Here is a 20,633-nt window from a genome sequence, read left to right as displayed (position 1 = left end):
GGTTCGAGCCCTGGTCTAGGAAGATCCCACATGCTGCGGAGCAACTAAGCCTGAGCGTCACAACGACTGAGCCTGTGCTCTAGAGCCCGCGAGCCACAACTACTGAAGCCTGTGCACCTAAAGCCCGTGCTGCACAACAAGAGAAGCCACCGCAATGAGAAGCCCACACACTGCAACGAAGAGTAGCCCCTGCTCACCGCAACTAGAGAAAGCCCACACGCAGCAACGAAGACCCAAAACAGCCAAAAATAAATAAATAAAATAAATTTATTAAAAAAAAAATGGAACCCCATTCACAGTTGCCTTCATTTAGACTTACACTACAAACAGGGAGTACTCATGATAAGACATCTGGAGCTTCCAGTTTCTGTTCCTCTTCATTTCCCAAAACCAGTGTCAAGCAATAAGGAAGATAAAGATGAGCAGTGGATCTAAATCTTTTGGTCAACAGAAGGAAATATTATAGTAATCCAAAACTTAATAGAACTGATATTAACAGGCCTAAAAGACAAGTTTTGCTCCTTGGAAATAAAATGACAGACTTCCTGAGTAGGAATTAAACAAGACATCACCACCAACAATAATAAATTAATGAAACAGTCTCCAATGCTCTTTTAATTCCAAAGGAGATGGTAACTTTGAACACATCTCATACCCTTGAATTAGTCAAATTTCCTATCACTGCTTAAGGATGTGTACGAAAACTAAGTTTGTTTCATTTTACTGCTGCCAGTAGGCCATGAATGTGGGATAAAATAAAGAATGTATGTAGGGTGATGGTACCACCAAAGGTAATCCCCTACTCTGGGCAAGTGAAGGCCTACTAATAAGTTCTAAGTTCACTAAACAAAATTTAAATCTATTGAATAGAACGAATCACTTCACCCTAAAAACAGAGAAATGCAATGAAGAAGAAGATAAATAACTGAACAATGAGCAGAAAACTAGTTGGAAAGGAAATGAGTCGTAAAAGGCATTTGGTCTTATTTGTCTTAACATCCCCATTCCCTAAAAACCATATAACCCTGCTGATTTAGCAGTGTTTGGCTTTCTGCCTCTGCCTACTGGGAGTTTAACAAGAACTCCAGTAAGGAGTTTCCATGAGAACAGTCAGCTGGGAACTATATATGCTCCTTATTCCTGAAGTCGTCCTGATTTTAAAAGATTGTGGTGACAAGAAATCAACTTGTCAAAACTTTTACATTTAGACTGACAATTGAGAGGTTTGAAGGACGTTTCAAAAAAGTAAAATTTGCTTCTAAAATGCATACTCCTCTTCCCAACAACTGGCTACAGTTACATGGCCAATAATCAAAATCCAAAGATATCTGCATTTAAGGAAGGAAATTCTAATAAGGCACAAAAGTGCTTTCAAAGGCACTTGAAGACAGTACTCATCACTGTCCAGCCACACTACTTCCCTCAAATTTAGATTTAAATTGAGTTGTTTTAGAAACTCTCATAGCCTGTTGGTGTGAATATATTAAATATAAATACAAATTATTGGAAGATAATTTAGTATCTAACAAAATTTTAAATGTGCATGCCCTTTGGTCTAGTAATTGTATGTCTAGGAATTTTACCTACAGATATACTAAAATGTATAAAGATGTATGTAAGATGTTTCACTGGAACCCTGGTTATGACAGTATTCCCACACACTGGAAACACCCTAAATGTTCCTCAGAGGGGACAGATTAAGTACAAATTAAAATATATCCATACAATGAAATATTGCACAGCCACTAAAACAATGACAAACATTGTATAATACACACATACACACGAAGAGTACAGCATAATGCTCAACAATTTTTTTTTTTTTTTTTTTGCGGCACACAGGCCTCTCACTGTTGTGGCCTCTCCCGTTGCAGAGCACAGGCTCCGGACGCACAGGCTCAGCGGCCATGGCTCACGGGCCTAGCCGCTCCGCGGCACGTGGAATTTTCCCGGACCGGGGCACGAACCTGTGTCCCCTGCATCGGCAGTCGGACTCTCAACCACTGCGCCACCAGGGAAGCCCCAATACTCAAGAATTTAAGCGTAACAGTCAAACTTCCTGATTTTGTGTCCCAGCTCTTTTACTGACTAGGTATGTGACCTTAGGCAAATCACTTAAGCTCTCTACGCCTCAGTATTTTTAATCTGTAAAATGGGAATGATGACAGCGTCTACCTTTAGAGTATTGTGAGGATTAAACAAGTTAATCAATGTGAAGTGCTTAAAATAGTGCCTGCACATAGAAAAGCCCAGTAAATGTTAGTTATTCCTAAAAACATATCCAAGGGAACTCCCTGGCGGTCCAGTGGTTAGGACTTGGAGCTTTCAGTGCCGTGGGCATGGGTTCAATCCCTGGTTGGGGAACTAAGATCCTGCAAGCCGCACAGTGCAGCCAGAAAAAACAAAAACAAAGAAACCACATATCCAAGGTATTAAATGGACATGGGCAAACAATTACAATGGCTAAAACTAAAACAACAGAAGTTGGGAAAGACACAGATAGATGGAATAAAGAGAGGTTTTGAAAATAGAATTTTCAGGATTTGGTAAGCTTAACTCACACTCTGACCCAAGTTGTAAAAGGTGCTGATATGTTGTTCCTCTTATGCTGGTTACTTAATTTATAAATACATTGTATCTAGTATTGCAGTTATTTTAATACCTGTCTTCTCTTCTGTACTATGTATCTTCTTGAGGACTGAGGCTGTATCATTTATCTTTACATACTCTACAACACCTATGTGTATGTCTTTTACACAGTAGGTGTACAATAAACACCTAATACCTACGAATGTTCATATGAATATATGAATGGTCAGGCTTTTTCAGTTCCCCACAACCAGCCGATTTAAGTGGTTACAAAGTAAACAGAGCTCCACGGAAAAGAGACCCAAGTTTTCTCTTTAACTGTCATTTTCCTAAACCAAACCAGTCTAGGAGAGAGAAAACCACCTGCGGTCTATACTCCAGGAAATGGAAAAATAACCCTGTTATCACTGATCAGGGCCTAGGATTTTCTGACATAATTTGGGATTTAGGATTACCGATGAAATTACAAAACAGACTTTATGAACTACGTAATCAGCATTCCTACAATAAGTTTAATAACCTAGCAGTACTCGAATTATGTTTACTCAATGCTGACTAAGAGAATAATAGCAATGAAAGTTATTAAAGAGCAAGACCTGCAGGCAATAGGAAAGGTATACAGCCATAAAGTCGAATATTCTTTCCCAACGAAGTTCTGGTATCCATGAAAAGATTTTCACCCTTAAAATTTTCATTTAAAGAATAAGTAAATTCTCTATATATAGATTTGAAAAAAATCTCCTATGTTATTAAATGAAAAAAAGCAAGACGTGGAAAACTATGCCATCTTTTGCGTAAAAAGAAAAACTAAAAATAAATTCACATTTGCTTGCATATATATAAAAAACTCTGAAATGATAGAAAAGAAAGGAATAACAATGATGGGGCTTAAAACTAAGCAGGTGAGGGCTTCCCTGGTGGTGCAGTGGTTGAGAGTCCGCCTGCCGATGCAGGGGACACGGGTTCGTGCCCCAGTCCGGGAAGATCCCACATGCCGCAGAGCGGCTAGGCCCGTGAGCCATGGCCGCTGAGCCTGCACGTCCGGAGCCTGTGCTCCGCAACGGGAGAGGCCACAACAGTGAGAGGTCCACATACAGCAAAAACAAACAAACAAACAAACAAAAAAACTAAGCAGGTGAGAAACAATGATGAAAAACTTTTCACTGTGTATCTTGATTTTTTTTTAAATTTGAACCAAACTTTTAACAATAAATAAAATGTTCCAACCATAACAAACAAATTCATTTACAAGAACGAAAGCTATTTGGAGTAACCTTGTTTCTAATACCATAGAGAAAAATACTGTGATCCAAGGAGCTAGGTGAAATTAAAACTCTCCATGATAGGAATCAGCTGCCATATTATAGTAACAGCATCCCATTCAGTTTAGTTTTATACTGTTTGGCCCAAAATAAAAAAGGATGTGAACAGAAAAACCCAGTCTAAAATTCTGGCATCTCAAGGGATCCCAAATAGCCAAAACAATCTTGAAAAAGAAGAGGAGTCAGAGGACTTACACCTCCTGACTTCAAAATTTACTACAAAGCTAGAGTAACTGAAACAGTGTGGTACTGGCATAAAGACAGACATACAGATGAATGGAACAGAACAGAGACTCCAGAAATAAAGCCTTGCATATATGGTCAAATGATTATCAACAAGGGTGTCAAGGCCATTCAATGGAGAAGGGACTGTCTTTTCAACAAATGGTGCTGGAAAAACTGGATATCCACATGCCAAACAATAAAACTGGACCCTTACCTTAGAGCATATACAAACATTAACTCAAAATGGATCAAAGACCTAAATGTAAGAACTAAAAGTATAAAACTCTTAGAAGGAAACAGAGGAGGAAAAAGCTCATGACATTGGAGTTGGCAAAAATTTCTTAATACAACACAAAAAATAGGCAACAAAAGAAAAAGTAAACTGGATCTCATCAAAATTAAAAATTTTGGGGACTTCCCTGGTGGTCCAGTGGTTAAGACTCCGTGCTCCCAATGCAGGGTGCCCAGGTTCGATCCCTGGTGAGGGAACTAGATCCCGCATGCCGCAACTGAAAGATTCCACATGCCGCAACTAAGACCTGGTGCAGCCAAATAAACAATTTTTTAAAAAATTAAAAATTTTTGTGCATCAAAGGACACTATCAACAGAGTAAAAGAATAACCCACAAAATGGGAGAAAACATTTGCAAATCATATATCTGATACAGGATTAATATCTAGTATAAGGAACTCCTACCACTCAACAACAAGAAAACAAACAACCCAATTAAAAAATGGGCAAGGCCTTGAATAGACACTTCTCTACAGAAGATATACGAATGACCAATAAGCACATAAAAAGATGCTCAAAATCACTAATCATTAGAGAAATGCAAATCAAAACAATGAGATACCACTCCATAGCAATTAGGATGGCTTTTATAAAAACAAAAATTAAAAAAAAAAAGAAAGAAAATAGCCAAGTGTTGGTAATAAGAACATAGAGAAATTGGGATCCTCGTACACTGCTGATGGGAATGTAAATGATATAGTCACTGTAGAAAACAGTATGACAATTCCTCAAAAAATTAAACATAGAATTGCCATATGATCCAGCAATTCCAATTCTGGGTATACACCCAAAAGAACTGAAAGCAGGGACTCAAACAGATGTCTGTACACTCATGTTCACTGCAGCATCATACACAATAGCCAAAAGGTGGAAACAACCGAAATGTCCGTTGACAGATGAACAAATAAACAAAACGCGGTAAAGTGTGTGTACACACGCACACACACACACACACACACACACAATGGAATATTAGTCAGCCTTAAAAAGGAATGAAATTCTGACACACGCTACAACATGATGAACCTTGAAGGCATTATGCTAAAATGAAATGAGCCAAACACAAAAGGACAAAAATTGTATGATTCTACTTACGTGAAGTCCTTAGAGTAGTCAAATTTACAGAGACAAAGTAGAATAGTGGTTGCCAGGGGCTAAGGGGAGGAATAACATGGAATTATTTTTTAATGGGTACAGAGTTACTATTTGCCAGGCAGAAAGAAGTTAAAGGTCTTACAACTAGTAAGCAGCAAAGTAGAAATTTGAACCTAGGACTTTCCAACTGCAGAGCTATACTTTTAAAAGTGACCAAAACTTATTCTAGTTTAACCAAAGAAGGAAAGATTTCAACTAATTATGTAAAAATACCCCCAAGATTAGTACCAATACTAGACTATTTTCTCATATCCAGACACCAGAATTAAATGTATGCACAACACCAAGAATGGTTGGTTCTGAAGGAGAACATCAGAGAGTGCAAAGTTTTTCAGAATAACCAGCAAAACCTAATGTAACACTCTAGGCAACACATGAAAGATGTGCTAAGCAGCCCCAGTAACAACAAAATTAAAATGACCACTTTCAAAGGCTTCTTCAGATAATTCTTAAAGCTATAAAACAAGGAGTAAAAATCTCACTGTTCTCCTCCAATACACCTCTGCACCATAAAAGTGCCCCTTATAGTCATCTTCACACTCTCAACCAAACTGAATCTAGAAGACAGCAAAGAAGTCACACATAACTAGAGACACTTCTAAGTTTTAATTTTTGATACAACTCTATCATATTGTATTTTACTCCCTCCTGTGAATATTATCAGGTATTCAGCCAGCCAGAATAGAAGGTTTAATCTGGAAATAGAAACTGCTCAGATTCTAACCTTGGTTATACTCTTCTGTGACATCTACCACTCTGTCTCTGACAAAACTGGGAACCTACAATTTAATACCAGATATATATCAAGACTTCGGTAGTATGAATGCAACAGTCAAAACAGTTCATTACAGATGGTACCCCTTCGTGTATAATAATTTATTAAATCTCAAAAAAAAAAATTTTACACCACTATTTAAGCTAGAGACATCTTATTCCCTTGAACCCTCAAGGGTTTTCAAAGTTGCACTTGCTATTTTTAAGATGTCTCTGTCCACTGCAAGCACAGCTGTAAAAGATCCTTTTCCAGTCACCCATACTCCTTGAAAGCTTTCAGTTCAATATTAATGCATTATACAGAACTCAACTGGGAAATAGCTCTCCAAGCAGAAGGTGAAGAGTTAAAAATGGAGGCTAATGAAAACTTAAGACTGAATCCTAGTGCAGTAAGAGACCCATATTCTGGGCTTCCCTGGTGGCGCAGTGGTTCAGAATCCGCCTGCCAACGCAGGGAACACGGGTTGGAGAGCTGGTCCAGGAAGATCCCACATGCCGCAGAGCAACTAAGCCCGTGTGCCATAACTACTGAGCCTGCGCTCTAGAGCCCGCAAGCCACAACTACTGAAGCCCGCGTGCCTAGAGCCCGTGCTCCGCAACGAGAAGCCACTGAAATGAGAAGCCCGCACACTGCAACGAAGAGTAGCCCCCGCTCGCTGCAACTAGAGAAAGCCCGCGCGCAGCAACGAAGACCCAACGCAGTCAAAATTAATAAATAAAATTAATAAATTTATATATTAAAAAAAGAGAGACCCATATTCTAGTTTCCATTCACTTGGCAGAAAATATCTGGATTTAATATACTCTTAAGAAAGCAAAACTTTCAAATTCACAATGCACTCAGACAAGGAACTCAGCAAGCATTCTTTACTAACTGAATTATAAAATGAGAAAAGAAGAGCATTAGAGTAACATAATAATTATTCATGGACACTACTACATGAGAAGAGTGTCATACTACTCATATCAGATTTCCATAGAATCTAATATAGGGTCTTCTAGCCAACCTGTCCAGGGCAGTAACAACACACATGACCAACTGCTTCAATCCATTTGATAGCAACAATCAATCTAGCCATATAAATGTTAAAGAGTGGTTAGAAAAGTGCCCCTCCCTCCAAAAGATGTTATCCTCTTGGGGAAATATTTTCAACGTTTTTCACTGGTAGCTCAACCTATTTAGTGGTGCACACCATTCAGGTAACCTTTATGCCTTTAAAGAACATAGGACAAATTTCTCAAAGTTTTGTTTTAATTTCAAGACTAATGTATCATCTTTAAAGGACCGAAAAAAATCAAAGGTATTGTTCCTTCTTGCCTCTGATCCCCAGGTCTGCCTGCATGACTCACAGAAGAGAAAGAATGGGGGGCTTTACAGATTTCTTAGTGTGATACTACCATCTTTACAGAAAGGAAGGGTTTCTTGCTCCTGGCTCAAGGGATTCTGCTCACTCACAAAGCTGAAACCTTACTCTCCTGCTTCCTAGAACGTTAGATGAAAGAAGGTGGGGGCAGCAGCTCAGTAACAGTTATCCTCCTGAGAACTCACTGAAGGTGAGGGCCAAGCTGGATGAGCTGTGCCATTTGCCTTAGAAGATTCATAAGGAAAAAAACTGCAGCCTCCGAACCAGTGAAGTTTCTAAAATATACCTAGTCTAAGGCCACCATACTAGTTCTCTGAAAAACCAGCACACTAAAGCAGTCAATTCCCTCATTCAAGAGTGACAACCCTTAAACAACAACAACAACAACAACAACCCATGAAGAACTACAGGGAAGCAGAATATCAAGGTGCAGTACTGTCTTCTCGAAGAGATGCTCTTTCATGGTCAAATAATTTCCAGAAGCTTTGCATCCTTTAGCCATTCTTTTACCACTCCTAATACACAATGTATATTTAGGCACGCAAGGCTCTGGACATTATGTTGTAAAGAAATCTGCCTTAACGCAGAATTTTTCAAAACCCTATTTGACATTATATTTTCATATAAGACCTATTAATATTGAGGAAAACTATCTTTCTTTTGTTTGTTTTGTTTTTGTAAAGGCAAAACAAAACTCTGTAAGAAGCGTTAGGAGAATGGTAAGATCACAACTTTTGGAGTCAGGCAAAGTTGTTCAAATACTGGATTCACCACTTTTATTAATTTTTGAGATTCTAGCAAAATGACAACCTCTCTGGGAATTGAGTTTTCTCATCTGTAAAGTGATCATAATATCTCCCTCACAAGAGTTACTGTAAGAATTTAAATAGCATAAAGCCTTACACAAAGAAAGTGCTCAACAAATGAGTTTATATTTACATTTTAAAAATTCCCTTCAGGGACTTCCCTGGTGGCGCAGTGGTTAAGAATCTGCCTGCCAATGCAGGGAACACGGTTCGAGCCCTGGTCCAGGAAGATCTCACATGCCGCGGAGCAACTAAGCCCATGAGCCACAACTACTGAGCCTGAGCTCTAGAGCCCACGAGCCACAACTACTGAGCCCGTGTGCCACAACTACTGAAGCCGGCACACCTAGGGCCCGTGCTCTGCAACAAGAGAAGCCACCGCGATGAGAAGCCCATGCACTGCAATGAACAGTAGCACCTGCTCGCTGCAACCAGAGAAAGCCCCCATGCAAGAAACACCCAACGCAGCCAAAAATAAATTAAATAAATAAATAATTTAAAAAATTCCCTTCAAGTTCCAAAAGTTGCAAAAATGCAATTTTTTAAAATCTGAGGGAAAAATTACAGAATCCATGACTGAAGTACTCCCTGAGAAGTGTAATTTCTCAGGATTTTGCAAACTTTTTAATCCACTGGACTGAGAAAGCCTTTAAATTTGCCACATTTAAGATGATATAGGGGGACTTCCCTGGTGGCACAGTGCATAAGACTCTGCACTCCCAATGCAGGATGTCCAAGTTCAACCTCTGGTCAAGGAACTATATCCCACATGCATGCTGCAACTGAGAGTTCAAACGCCATAACTAAGGAGCTGGCGAGCTGCAACTAAGGAGATGCCTGCCACAACTAGGACCTGGTGCAACCAAATAAATAGTATTTAAAAAAAAAAGAATGATATACAGGAACACACTACACCTACTGATAAAAATGGATATGAACAGAACACATGTTGTAGAAGAGTATTTATGGTTTCAGTGATAAAAAGGGCCTTACATGAATATAAACAAGAAAAAATGAGTTGTGAGAAAAGCTCAGCTTGTGTCAGTACATAATAACTAACAACTGTACAGTGTTTTAGCTTATCATGCATAATCTCATTTGACTGACAAAGAGACCTAGTTAAACAGATAAAGCAGCTACTGATCCTCATTTCTACGCTGAGAAAACTATGGCTTGGAGACTTCAAGTGACTCAACCAAGGTCACACAGATGATAAAAAGAACCAAGACTCCAAACTTGTTCTTCTGCTCCCAGAACATAACAAATAGGGCATCTTCTAAATGTACGCAGCATTTTCTCAACCCACAGAATTATTCATATTTTAAAATACTTTTTGGGTGACAGGCACCATGATAGGCACTGGAGACACAAAAGTAAAAAGACATGCTATCTCTTTATTTCAGAATGTTGTCAGACCACTGGGGGAGACAAGCAATATTTATAAATTACAGTGAGATCAAAGAAGAAAGCATATCTAAGTCTCTTTGGGCAAGTCAAGGAAGGCTTCCCAGAGACAGCAGCATTTGAGATGAAATTTGGTAGCTGATCTGGGAACTGAAAGAACTGTATCTGGAGGACTTCCATGGTGGCACAGTGGTTGGGAGTCAGCCCGCCAATGCAGGGGACATGGGTTTGAGCCCTGGTCCAGGAAGATCCCACATGCCACAGAGCAACTAAGCCCGTGCACCACAGCTGCTGAGCCTGCTCTCTAGAGCGTGCAAGCCACAACTACTGAGCCCGTGTGCCAAGAGCCCGTACTCTGCAACAATAGAAGCCACCGCAATGAGCAACCCACACACCGCAACGAAGAGTAGCCCCTGCTCACCGCAACTAGAGAAAGCCCGCACACAGCGATGAAGACCCAACGCAGCCAAAAATAAATAAATTTTTAAAAAAAAGAATAAAAGAACTGTATTTGCTCATGTATAAACTGTAAAGGGAGAAAAGTAAGGCTGGATAGAAAAACAAAGGTCAAGATTTACAAAGGGGCTTTGATATTATGCAGAGTACCTTTAAATGATTGGAAACTATTGAATACCTTTGAGAAGGCCAAGTAGAATAATCAGATCTCCATTAGACTATTCTGAAGAGAATATGATTGAGAGTTTAAAAGGAAACGACTAAAAACAGAACTGTAAGAGATCATGGCAATATTCCAAATAAGAGTTGCTGTGGTCCTGAATTAGGAGACCCGCAACGGAGATACAGAAAAAAGGTATAGATTCAGAAATATTTGGAAAGTAATGGATAAGGGAGAGAGAGAGAATTGACAATGATGCTCTCATTTCTGGCTTAGGTGACTCAATGAATCACAAAATGGGAATAGATGATGAAAATGCTGAGCTTGAGGTACCAATGGAATACAGAGATGGATATGTCTAGCACAAAGTAGACAACTGGAAACAGAGGGCTGGAGTTTAGGAGATGTGATAATATATGTGAATATATATGAAGATTTTTTTCCACAATCAAGTGTTATTTACCATTTCAATGGGAAGGCAATCATTTTATCATCGTTATTTGTATAATGCTTCAAAGTTCAAAAAACATTTTAATATCCTGTATCATACCACATTTCATAGTTTTGTTATAAACAAATACGAAGTTTGGAAAAGTTATTATTATTCCTATTTGATCAAGAAATAGTTATTGAGTATTAACTATATGCCAAACACTGCACTAGGCATTAAACAAAACACCAGAGTAAATCCATGCTTTCATAGACCTTCCATCATACCAGGGGAATCAATAAGCAATAAATGTAACAAATAAGTGTGTTAGAAAGCTGTAAGTGCTGTATGAAAAAGAAAGAACAGAGAAGGATTACAAGTGAGGGGTGGAAGCTAAAGGTGAAATTTTAAATAGGGGTAGGATAAAGTCTCATTGAAAAGGTGACATTTAAACAAAGGCTTGACTGAGGAAGGTAAGAAAATTAGTCATTTGTATTATCTCTGTGGGAAAAACTAGTGATTTCCCACTAGAGGGAATAACTAGTGCAAAGGTCCTGAGATAGAGTGTGGCTAATGCACTTAAGGAACAAGTCAATGTGGCTGGAATGGAGTGAGCAAAAGGGAGGATGACAGGAGATCAAAAAGAGGAGAATAGGGAGAGGCAGATCATGTAAGACCTTAGAGCCCAAGGTAAAGACTGGCTTTTACTGTGCAAGAAACGGGAGTTCAAAAATTTGGAGGCTTGGGAATTCCCTGGCGGTCTGGTGGTTAGGACTCCGTGCTTTCACTGCTGAGGGCCTGGGTTCGATCCCACAAGCCACGCGGCCAAAAAAAAAAAAAAAAAAATTTAGGAGGTTTACCCAAAATCCTGTATCAAATAAATGGTAAAGCTAGGATTTGACCCGGGATTTCTAGACTCTATGCTTGTGTTCTGCTATTCCAATTTGCCACTTATTAGCCCACAAACTCCCTCCAAGGAAGTCTGAATTTAAATATCCTCAAGAAGCTAACTTTATAACTACCTTCTAGGTTAGAGATGCACAACCTCTCCAATTAACATTTCTAATCCCTCACAACCATAATGAGAATTTACTAATCCTAAAGTCTAATCTAAATCCTAATATCCAGCCTATTTTTTGGTAGATTACAAACTCCACCTTCCCCATAAATGAGACAAGATCAAGAAAGCTTTATTAGGAGGCTTAAAGCATGACTTTCAGGTTCAAGTAACTGAATTACTTTTAAAAATGTATACTAGCCAGATGTGAAAAAAGAACAAGAGAATGGCTCAGGAATGCCAAAGTATTGTCATTTTCCTTAATAGTTTACTGTTAGTATTAATAACAACTAAGTTCACATGTAGTCAAAGAAGCTTCTGCAATTATTATGACTCTTTAAGGTCTGGGATTTGACCATTTCATACCTCAAAATTAACAAAATATGTGTCCTCATTCATCTGTTGCTTTTGGTACAAGCCAGAACTCTTGATAGCGTCTTGCCGGTTGATGGCAACTTATGGCAAACACCAGAGGATTGTGAGGGAGACATCAGACATTACTGAGATACCATCTAGAAGTATATCAGACTGGTTAAGCCCTTAATGACCCTGGGTCACTCCTTTCCTACTGAATAAACTCAAACCGTATAGGGATATTTCATATATCCATAAAAGAGAAGGTAAAAGATGGAACATGAAGAAGGAGCACTTCAAATCAAATCTACTCTTCAGAGGCTTTCATCACTACTACGCAAATATAGGAGGCTCTCTGCTTCATGGACTCTGGAGCCACCAAAATCCCCAACCAGTACCTACAGAAAAAACATCACAGGGATTACTGAAGATAAACTATATGGCTAACAGAAGCTTCCCCCCACCAAAGCCAGTTCTTTTCAACAGAAGCTGAACTTCCTTATGTATCCAATTCCCAGGATTGCTTGCTTAGCCAATGCAAGAGAACTGCAACTTCGTGTGGCACTGCCTGATAGGCTGGATTTTTCCTGAGCAAAAGGTGAACAGCTTTATGCCAGGACTAGATTTATAGTCAATCTGACTCTGTCTTTTTTTTCTTCCCCTCTAAATTGTCTCAGAAAATGCCTGGCTATTGTGCCTTAATATGTAATGAAGCAGAGCTTTAAGTACTGCAAGTGGTCTGGAGAAGAAAGTCCTTCAGTTCCAGTATGGCTCAAATCATGATTTATCGAGCAATTGTTTTAATCAACCAAAGCTGGTTTGGCTTTTCTCAATGAACTAAATGAGCATCCTGAGCTGAGTGCAGAGGGGCTACTTGTCAGCATGACTCCCAATGAGGTGGCTAACATGGAATAAGCTCCAGAGTCTAGAAACCAGGACAGCACAGCTGCTGTTCCCCTAAATATGCACCTTCAGCTTGATGGGTGGGGGAGGTAAGGAAGAAAGGAAGAATCAGTAAATTGAAACAAGAGGGACATCCCTGGTGGCACAGTGGTTAAGAAGCCGCCTGCCAATGCAGGGAACACGGGTTCGAGCCCTGGTCCAGGAAGATCCCACATGCCTTGCAGCAACTACACCCGTGCGCCACAACTACTGAGCCTGCGCTCTAGAGCCCACGAGCCACAACTACTGAGCCCACGAGCCACAACTACTGAAGCCCACATGCCTAGAGCCTGTGCTCCACAACAAGAGAAGCCACCGCAATGAGAAGCCTGCGCACTGCAACGAAGAGTAGCCCTGGCTCTGGGCAACTAGAGAAAGCCCTCGCACAGCAAGGAAGACTCAACATAGCCAAAAATAAATAAATTAAATTAAATTAAAATAACAACAGGCCTAGTTTACATACAACATACGAGATAATGCTTAATCCAGAGGTCCCAGCAGAAGATTAGGATACTATTATTGACACACTGACTCTTCTTCCACACTGCTGTTCTCTAAACAAAACCCAACCTGGAGATCTGGGTGGGGGTGGGGGGAAGGTGGGGGTGGTGGGTGGTAAGGAGAGACATTAGTCCAAAAAAGGGGAGGCAGGCAGCACACAGACTTTTGAATGTACTTTTAAGACTGAAATTCAGAACAGAATTCTCACGTTTCCCTTCCCCACCACCCTACGGCCTTACGCTAAACACGGCAGTAAAAGTTACTGCCATAACTTACATCTGAAGTGCTGATCAGGGAACCTGGTTAACGTTGTTCCTAGACAAGTATTTGAATGTAGCCTCTATTCAGACCCTACTGGGACTGCCTCTAAACAGGAAGTTAACAGACATCACACATAGGCAGGGAAGGCAAACCACAGTGTCAAAAAGATGGATTCTGCTGTCAGCTACTCATCACTCTCACCTCATCAAAAGTGTTTTCAAGTCAGGAATAGGCAGGTCAAAAGTCCATAAGCCTCACCTCTTCTCAAACTGGGTCACTCAGCCTAAAGGTCCAGCCTTCTGATTCCTGCTAATTAATACTTATCTACTTCATTCCTTACCATGATGACTACCACTGCCACTAGACTAAAAAACTATATTCCTCTTAAAACGGAATACAGTACTACCAAATCAGTACTCCCATTAACTCGTTATTTATACAGCCCATCTGCTTAAAAACCCCAAGGAAAGACTATTCTTGACCCAGCCCATTCCAAAACAGTCAGAGACTGAATATCAGTCACAAAAAAGCAGCACCATTTCCAACAGGTGTGGGCCTTCGCTCAAAATATATTGAGCCTGTCCAAAGCACCACCTTTACCAGCTCCAGCAGTAGCCTCTTTCCCAACCAAGCACCAACAGAAATGCTACTACAGGACAATACCCTACCGAGACTGCTCCAACACCAAAAATATGAATCCAAATGGTTATCTCAAGGAAGAGTTTAAATCAGTGTATCAAAGAAGGAGCAGTAAAGTTAGCACTAAACTCCCAAATAGGATAATCTCCAACATACAGACAACAACATATAGACAGCCCGCTGCTGCAAGAAAACAACCAGAAGTCATCTGTACTGGGATGGGGACTGGATGGCTGGAGAACACAGGTGAGAGAGAGAGAGACTTCTTTTCACTTTGTATCACATGCATGCATTGTCTTTTTTAAAAATAATTTTGAGAGAAAAATGTTTTAAAAACTCAAAAGCATCAGCTCTTCTCCCAACACAGATCTGTTAAACCGGCTTTTACTCCAGCTGCTGCAAGTTCAAATCTCTTTCAGTCTGGCCTGAAAGCACTACTCTTTTCCTTTGCTGAAACACACTACGTTAAGCATCTCCCTGCTCTCTTCACACGCACACAAAAGCCCTCTAAATAATCATTTATTAGAAATGAGAAAACTGGTTCTCGGAAGGCTACCTGATTCTCCAGATGACAGCAGCAGAAAAGGCTGATAGCTAGCTCAGTTAGCATCCACATGCCACCAACCCACCATCAATGCCTCCATCTCCACTTCAGGGCCAGCCCTATGAACTAACACCTTGTGTGTGGAGGGAAGTTGATGCTAGGGAAGAATCCAAGGAGGCTACCATACCTTTATGAAGGGGAAAAGTGCCTGGGCCGGCGAATGGCACCGAAAGCTCTGCACTCATAGGAGTGGCTAGCTCCTTAGAGCAGGGAGGCAAAAAGTACTCTAAGTCCGGATTTGGTTTAGTAAAAGGTAAGTTCTAGTTCCATCGACCCTCAGGCACTGAACTGGGATACAGATCCAGTGGGTCCCAGAAGCCCGGCTGAAGAAAGGGGTAGTTTAGTCCCTACAGAAGACAAGTACCCACACAGGCTTAGACAATTCCCTTCTAAGGGAGGACGAGGGAACGGTGGACGATGAAATAAAGGAGTAAGGTTCTGCGTTCCAGATCCCTTCGCCTTAAGAAAGGTAATCATCCCGTGCTTCCTTCACCCTTAAGGATCCCCCATTTGTCCCAACCGCCAGCAAACACAAGACTGAGAGCAGGGAGCGGCCCCCGCACCCTGAGGGCACCACTGGGGGTGGAGAGAGTTAAGGGGGGGCGCGCTAGAGAGGAAGGAGGGGAGCATGGCGGGCCTGAGGCACTGAGTGAAAGCGGGGAAGGCGGGGGAAACGGGGCGCGAGGGAGGGGAGAAAGAGTAAAAGGAGAAGAAATGAAGGGACACGAGCTGGGGGCGCGCGAGGCCGAAGTGAAAGACCGGGGCGCGCGCGCGGAGCGGGGGGAGGGGATGAGGTGAAGGGGGAGCGCGAGGCGGGGGCGCGCGGTGCCGGGGTGGGGGGAGGGGGACGCAAGGCGGGGGCGCGCGGGCGGGCGTCGGCTCGCGGGCGCTTCCCCTCCCCCCGCCCCTCCACCTTTCCCTTCCCCCACCTCCGCCACCACCGCCTCCTCCCAGCCTCCCTCCCTTCCTCGCTCCTCACCGCCCCCGGGCGGGCGGGCGGCCAGGCTGGCCTAGGCCAAAGCTCCTCACCTGGCGGTGGCGGTGTAACTCCCGGCTAGCTCGCCTCCCCAGGCGGCGGCGGCGGCGTCGAAAAAGGAAGAGGCTACGGCACAGTAGGTTCCGGACCCCGCTGACGGGACCGGGGGCGGGGGTGGGAGAGGGGGGCGGGCCGGACCCGGGCGGGCGGGCGGAGCAGACACTGCGGTACAGACGGGGGCAGCGGCGGCGGCGGCGGCTGCACCGGCGGCGGCGGCACCACACAAACAAGGACGCTGATTGGGCAGCTGCCAAGCGCCTCGACTCCGCCTTCCCCACACGCCACGACGCCCATTGGGCGACCTGAGCCGGCCTCCCCGCCCTCCTCTTCTCGGCCATACCAATAGGAGACAGGATGCCGGGGCTACACCCCACCCTTGAAGAGTGAGTGGCTGAAGAAGTGATGATTGGCGTACCTAAGACCCAATCGTAAACGGAGGAGGGGGATGGTCTAGCGGGGGCGCGTTAATGGGTACCTCGGCCAGTCCCAGACACATCCGGGTCTTCAGCAGCCCATTAAGTGTCGGGGGTCAAAAAATCGCTTCAGGCTGCAACTTTACCTTAGAGACGTTTTGGTCCCCAGGCAGCCGCCGTACCCCAGTATCCCAAAACCGGGATTCCCCTTTGGCCTGTTCTCATTCTTCCAATTCTAAAGATGGAGACGGGCGAACGGCGCTGGGCTCTGTGTTGGATGGTGTTTCATCCCGACAGAATCCAGAAATTTCACGATAGAAGTAGCTTGAGGCGCTCAGGCCTTGCAGTCTATTTGGGGCGTGGCCTGTCTCCATCTGCCAAAGGCCTTGAGCTTCCTGGTCTTCATTGTATCCCAGCATGGTCCTGTCGTGACTGAACCACGACAGGAGAAAAAAAGGCAGCTAGCCAAATTGCTGAGAAATTACGCCGTGCAGAGCCCTCGCAGCTCCTCTCGGGATCTCTTGGTCTGGTCAGGTTCACAGTGAGGGAAACAGCTTCCCACTCCACCGACTCCACTTAACTCAAGGCCCAACTCCTGCTAGCCTCCCTACTTCCCAAAAGCAGTTAGGCCCACCTAAACTCTCAGCGTTTCTCGAGCACTTACCACAAGTATTGTTCTTGAGCATCTGAGGATAGGGACCAAGTATCAGAGTCAGTGTGTTGAAGGAATAATAATAGCTAACGTTTTGGGAAAAGAGACTGAGGCACTGTGCTCTATATGCATCCTTATTTATTCTTTTAAGAGCTATGCGTGGGTTATTTTATTTATTCCTCATAACTCTGTGGGGTAGATGCTGTTATCCCCATTTTACAGATGAGGAAAATGAGGTACAAACCAAATGACTTGCCCAAAGTTACACATGGTAAGTGGCAGAGCTGAAATTTGAATCCAGGTAGATCAAGAAACAGGTTCAGGGGCTTCCCTGGTGGCGCAGTGGTTGGGAGTCCGCCTGCCAATGCAGGGGACACGGGTTCGTGCCCCGGTCCGGGAGGATCCCACATGCCGCGGAGCGGCTGGGCCCGTGGGCCATGGCCAATGAGTCTGCGCGTCCGGAGCCTGTGCTCCGCAACGGGAGAGGCCACGTTAGTGAGAGGCCCGCGTACCGCAAGAAAAAAAAAGGTTCAGAGAGGCTAAGGAACTTGAAAAGGTCAGACAGCTAATTAGTGACTAAGCAGTGGTTTGAACCCAGAAATAACTGGTTCCAGAAGCACTAGAATGTGTTTTTTCGAATCATTTAGAAGTCATGCTGTGCAATAGAAATGAAACTAATGAAGGACATGTCCACAAAAATACAGGTGGGCCCCTGAACACACACACATGCAGAGGCATGCCCCAATTCTAAAGTGGATAAAACACCTTCTCTTTCCAAGAACATGGTCTCTGGAGTCCAACTGTCTGGGTTTGGATCTCTTACCAGTTGTGTGATTTGGGTGCAAGTTACTTAACCTCTAGTTTCTATGCCCTACTTTCCCTATCTTTAAAATGGGAATGCTTGATGAGTACCTAGTTCATAGGGTAATGGTGAGGATTATAAAATATACATTTTAGATGTTCAGAGGGGTGCTTCCCTGGTGGCGCAGGGTAAGACCTCATGCTCCCAATGCAGGGGGCCTGGGTTCGATCCCTGGTCAGGGAACTATATCCCCCGTGCATGCTGCAACTAAGAGTTTGCATGCCACAACTAAGGAGCCCACGAGTCGCAACTAAGGAGCCCATGTGCTGCAACTAAGGAGCTCGCCTGCTGCAACTAAGACCTGGTGCAAACAAATAAATATTTTTTTTAAAAAAAGCTCAGGATAGTGCTAAGCACATAGTAAGTACTCAGTAAACATTAACTATTACGAGAATTTTCCTGACTTTTCCAGGAATTTCACCCTCTTAGTTCAAAATTCAGCTTCGATTGGTATTCTACCTGTAGTACCTGTCTTTTACCACACTGAAAATTATGTCATTTTAATTCCTTCACTGGCTCGGTTATTTCACACACGATAGAAGACCTATTATGTGACTAGATACTCTTCTATGTGCTGGGGATATACAGTAAATGGGACAAAGTCACTGCCCTCATGGAAGGTACAGCCCTCTTTCCCTAACCTGCTGCTTTGTCCATTATCAGTCCAGGGCACTCTCTGCTGTCTGAAGGGCCATTCTTCAAGGGCTGCAAGGATATGAGAAACACAGTGGTGGAAGATACTAGCCTGAGGAAGATACTAGTGAGGCCTGAGAAAATGCCTTTCAGCAAAATTAAAATCAGGCCGTGGAGGGGGAACTTTCAATCTGGAGCGATCAAGCTCCAAGACAGACAGGTAAGCAAGGCCACTGGTGTAGTAGACGTGACTTTGCCCTATGCAGGCTCTGTTTGTTCGTTTTCTTTTTGTGGCTAACATTTATTGAGTGTGTTTAGCACTTTATGTAGATTATATAATTAATCTTTGAACAACCTCCCCAATTTGCAGATGAGGAAAAACTGAGGCACAGCAGTTAAGTAACTTGTCTGATGTAATAAAATTAGTAAGTGCCAGAGACAAGATTTAACTAAAATTTGTCATACTTGAACCTACACACTCTAAAGTCAGGGAAAAGAAATGGGGCCAGGTAATTTGGACTTATCCTGCCCCTCATACAGTTCCCTAAGCCACAGGACAGAGATGTCAGATGCTGTGGTGAGTACTTTGCTATTGGAATCCGCAGGTTAAAGAATTCTGTAGTTCCACCCATCTGACTACAGGCCTGTTGAAAAATGAGCAGCATAAGCTGGGAGGCAGAGTCATCATTGGGGCATTCTAGACCAGGAAGACTGTATGCTCTATTAAGGTAGGGACTGAGCCCCAAAATTCGCTCTATAATTCCAGATGGTTCAGTGCACAGCTGGGCATGCTACACTCAACAGAAACTTATGTTTTCAGGAAGGAAGTCACTCAACTTTGCAGAAGGTTGTTGGGGATGATACAGGGAAAGTTTGACTCTAGGGAGTGAGGTCTGATCAGAACCTGGGGTGACATGAGGGTTCCCCTCTGAAGAAGGCATCTCCTAGTCCCTGGCAAAAACAGATGGCATTTCCTAAGCCCCTCCTTTGCAGCTCCTTTAGGACACTGCTCAAGTTAGGATGGGGACGCATCCTCTGGCTTGAAGGTCCCAGAATTCAGAAGTAGTATGGCTCTCTTCATCCACCGATATCCACCCCCAGGAATTTGCGCTAGAGGCTCATGTAAGTTATTTCCTCCATTGACACTCCTGCCCTCCTTCCCCAAGATATTTCTGTTTTGTTGGCTAATTCCCTTTGGTAATTGATTTTGCAGCTCTGTTAGAAGTGTTTCCTGTGTTTATTTCATTATATAGGAAAGAAAGGGAGAACTCCGAGTGGACCAAAAGGATTAGAAAAATGATGCCTGGATGCCTGGCGCCCACACGCAGTGAGCCCCTTAATCCTTGCCCCTGTCTTCCTGGTGCTGTCCCCAGGTTGAGTCCCTGGTTGGAAGAGTACTGCCTTCAACTAGAGCAACTAAGGAGGCCTAGAATGAGATCCAGGGCTCCCAGGATGCGTGAGAGCTGCCCTGTGGAGGTACTGGAGAAGTTGGGAGGGGGAAGCTGTGGGGAGAGGAAAGAAGGCAGAGATGAGCTCAGGGCCCCCAGAGAATGGAGTCTTTGTGTGGGGTACAGATGAGGGACAAGGGGCTGATTGTGTGGGAGGGCCGGAAGTACCACACAGACTGGCACCACCATAGCCAGCACCGGATTCACCCCTCTCCTGCTCCAAGAACTCCCTGTGCCCCAAGGGACCAGAACCA

General features: G+C 43.1%; 1 protein-coding gene and 1 long non-coding RNA gene across 8 annotated transcripts in view; one reads left to right on the top strand and one right to left on the bottom strand.

Annotated features, from left to right (window-relative positions):
• GATAD2B (GATA zinc finger domain containing 2B) overlaps positions 1–16,494 on the bottom strand; it is an 83,463-nt gene extending 66,969 nt beyond the window's left edge. For 3 of the 6 annotated variants that reach the window (XR_007474317.1, XM_049703532.1, XM_033414457.2), the window contains exons 1-2: positions 16,365–16,493; positions 5,524–5,582 (exon numbers count right to left, since the gene is read on the bottom strand). The gene's annotated coding sequence lies outside the window, so the exon portion shown is untranslated. Of the gene's footprint in view, positions 1–5,523; positions 5,583–16,364 lie in introns of all 6 variants that reach the window. The other 3 variants (XM_004284699.4, XM_033414460.2, XM_033414458.2) reach the window with 3 other exon arrangements.
• Positions 16,324–20,613, top strand: LOC117198358 (uncharacterized). 2 transcript variants are annotated; one of them, XR_004479479.2, is made up of 4 exons: positions 16,324–16,447; positions 18,962–19,151; positions 19,925–20,053; positions 20,185–20,613. It is a non-coding gene; the product is annotated as an uncharacterized LOC117198358 (long non-coding RNA). The 2 variants fall into 2 exon arrangements; XR_004479480.2 differs by lacking the exon at positions 16,324–16,447 and adding an exon at positions 16,618–16,754.
• Positions 20,614–20,633: the final 20 nt, after the last annotated feature.

The sequence above is a fragment of the Orcinus orca genome, chromosome 1 (assembly GCF_937001465.1).
Source record: "Orcinus orca chromosome 1, mOrcOrc1.1, whole genome shotgun sequence".
Classification (NCBI taxonomy): domain Eukaryota; kingdom Metazoa; phylum Chordata; class Mammalia; order Artiodactyla; family Delphinidae; genus Orcinus; species Orcinus orca.
Note: the sequence above shows the minus strand (reverse complement) of the source record. Positions and strands in the feature narration are given on the sequence as shown.